General features: G+C 33.0%; 1 non-coding gene across 1 annotated transcript; it reads right to left on the minus strand.

Moving 5' to 3' along the window:
* Nucleotides 1–2,921: 2,921 nt before the first annotated feature.
* On the minus strand, nucleotides 2,922–3,029 carry LOC121217500 (small nucleolar RNA R71). Its single transcript, XR_005913583.1, has one exon. It is a non-coding gene; the product is annotated as a small nucleolar RNA R71 (small nucleolar RNA).
* Nucleotides 3,030–3,453: the final 424 nt, after the last annotated feature.

The raw sequence follows: 3,453 nt of genomic DNA on the forward strand, positions 1-3,453 counted from the left end.
TTGAAAATCTGAATCCTATTACTAACAGGTAAAATAAGGTAAATAAAATCACCAAATCAAAATAAAAATTAAAAAGGCCTTATTACATAATGAAAACCCAAAATAAAATCTTAAGTGTAATATTAAAAGAAACTACGTCGAGTGGCCACCTTCGAGTCCTCCGTCGCCTCGATCTGTCTAAGCCTGAGGATTTCCTGCACAGTTAATAGATGGGTGAGTTTGCAAAAAACTCAGTGTGTGAAATCCCATAACAGCAAACAACCAGTGTAAATACAGTCTGGGCCTAAGCCCTTTAGTTCCAGTTAGGGGCTTTAGCCCTCTTTTTCAATAACAGTAGCAGTCTGGGCCTTAGCCCGTTTTAGTACAATATGCAAGCAAAGAATCCTACCCAATCCATCCGCTACACACTATCTCCATACCATGGCCCATAGCCAAATCAAGTTAACTAATTTGAAGAACAATTATTATGTATCGAAGCCAAATCATCCGATATGCATGGCCCGAAGCCAAATTGGTATAACTCACACCCAAAATATCATGGCCCGAATCCAACTCAACTTATCATCTAATAACAAGACACTAGTATCCAAATCTATTACTAAAGTTTAGCCGGGACTTTGCACTTTCCGTTTCTATCATCGAATGCGTTTGCAGAGTCGTTTTCATAATTCGAACATTATGTATAATCTCATAATCACAGTTTATACATTACCAAAGCTTTTAACATACTTTTATAATGAAATCACCACATACAAACTTACCTCGAGTATGAAAACGCAAAATGAGTCAATTACTCGATAATCTTGCCTTTCCCCCGATCTAATTATGGATTCCTCTTTTCTTGATCTAAATATATTCAAAATTAACTTCTTTAATCAACCACTCATTCAACTTAGTTCAAAACATACATTTAGGCCTATTTGCACTTTAGCCCCTAAACTTTCACATCTAATAAATTTAATCCCTATTTCACAAACACATAAAATTTACAAAATTTCATTAAACCCAAGCTTAGCCGAATTACCATAGTGGCCCTAGCAGCCCATAACTTTCATTTATTTCACATTTTAACCACTCAATCTGTACATTTCACAAATTAATCCCTATTATGCATTTTCATCAAAAATCACTTAACAGAACATGTAAAACTATCCCCAACTATTCAAAATCCATCATCAACCGTCAAATTACTCAAGTATTCTGCAAGGGAAACATGTTAAATCTTTAACAATTTCAAAATCCTAGGTACGGTCTAGCTAGAATACGAAGCAACGATCTCAAAAACATAGAAATCATCAAAAACAAATCAAAAATTGTACCTTAATTGCTTGAATTTGCCTAGCCAAATGAAGAACCCTAGTTCTTCTTATTCTTGTTTTTAATTTCGATTAATAGATGATAATAGGAACCCTTAATTGGTTTTGTTTTATTTATTATAAGTTATATTACTAAATTACAAATATAACCTTAATAAATAACCATTTAAATCATTCATTCTATACCCATAAATGTCCATTAACATTTAAACTGGTCTAATTACCATTTAAGGCCATCATATTTAAAAGCCAAAGGCAATAGACAATTTAACAAGTAGAATGCAACTTTTGCATTTTACGCGATTTAGTCCTTTTTCTCAAATTGAACAATTAAACGATAAAATTAGCTCACAAAATTTTCACACATACATGCTATCATGCTGTAAACACCAATAATAATATTAAAATAACTTCCCAACATTAGATTTGTGGTTCCGAAACCACTGTTCTGATTTAGCTAAAACCGAGCTGTTACAATGTATGTACATTAACACATTTGCTTATTAAAATTTGTTTAATCATTTGAATTAACGTAGAGATATAGTCAAGAGATAAATGGATTTTGGTAGGTAAGTATGTTCCTAAGTTAGCAAATTACCAAGTTGCCGTGAATTTATTCATAACAACATAAATATGAGTTTAATAATTCTAAGTTAAGAAATGTAATTAATCTAGCACAATTATGTCATCTTAATTAAAGTCATCTTTTGAAATCGTGCATTGGAACTTTTATTTTATTTTTGTTTATTTTACTTATTCGAAATCCTAGTTTTTAATCACCTCCTCAAATAAAAATATTTTTCTTCACTAAATTGTTTTTAAATTGCATTATTAAATAATTCTTTTAACAGTCCCTGTGGGTACGATAACTCGACATTTACTTGTTACTTTATTACTTGTTGTGATTGTGTACACTTGTACCCTTCCATCGTTCCAAGTTTTTGCCGCGTTGCCGAAGACTATTTTAAAAGACATTGTTTGTGAAATTGTTAATTTTGCATTTTGGTCTATTTTTTTCTGTTAAATTTTTTTTCTATTTTTTTGTGTTTATTTCAAGTGTTTATGAGTATTGGTCAAATTATTGAGTTTTTCTCGATAGACCCTAAAATTGAAAGGACTTTCTGACAAAGGAGATGACAAGTGAACCAAAGAAGGATCGAAGATATGAATTTTGAAAATCCAGGAGGAATATTCGCTTATAATACTCACAATCCGATCATTGTTGCTGATAACAGAAATTGTGCCATTCAACAATATGTCATTCCTCTATTCAACAAGCTCAATCTGATTATTAGAAGACCTGAAATCGAGGCACAACAATTTGAGCTGAAGCTGATCATGTTCCAAATGTTGCAAAATATAGGTCAATTTAGTGGGATTCTTACTGAAGATCCACATCTTCATCTTTTACTATTCAAGGAAGTAAGTAACTCATTTAAACTAGTCGGTGTGACTGAGGACAGTTTGAGACTGAGATTATTTCCATACTCCTTAAAAGATAGAGCATGAGCGTGGTTGAACTCCCTACTGTCCGGTTTCATAACTACATGGCAAAAGTTGGTTGAACGTTTCTTAATGAAATATTTCCCTCCATCTTTAACCGCCAGGATCCAAAATGAAATCACTTCATTTCAGCAACTTGATGAAGAACCTTTATATGAGGCATGGGAGCGATTCAAGGAGTTATTACGAAAATGCCCTCATCATCGTATTCTTTGCTGCATTCAAATGGAGACTTTCTATATTGGTTTCAATATTCATACTAGAATGATGGTGGATGCTTCAACAAATAGAGCCTTTCTTTCTAAGTCTTATAACGATGCTTACGAGATTATTGAAAGAATTGCCAACAATAACTATCAATGGCCAACCAACTGAGTAGCCTCAGAAGCAGGAGTACGTGAAGCGGACACAATTGCTTCTTTGGCAACCTAGGTATCCTCTATGTCTTCTATGCTTAAGAACATAATTGTTAATGGATTCAATGGTAATTTGTCAGCTCAGCAGCTGAACTAGTTTGAGAATATTTCTTGTGAATACTATGGAGATGGCCATTTCTTTGAAAATTGCCCATCAAATCAAGAGTCAAATTATTACATGGGAATCAGAATTGGAATGGTCCGCAATCAAATTTTTA

Source organism: Gossypium hirsutum, chromosome A02, assembly GCF_007990345.1.
Source record: "Gossypium hirsutum isolate 1008001.06 chromosome A02, Gossypium_hirsutum_v2.1, whole genome shotgun sequence".
NCBI lineage: Eukaryota > Viridiplantae > Streptophyta > Magnoliopsida > Malvales > Malvaceae > Gossypium > Gossypium hirsutum.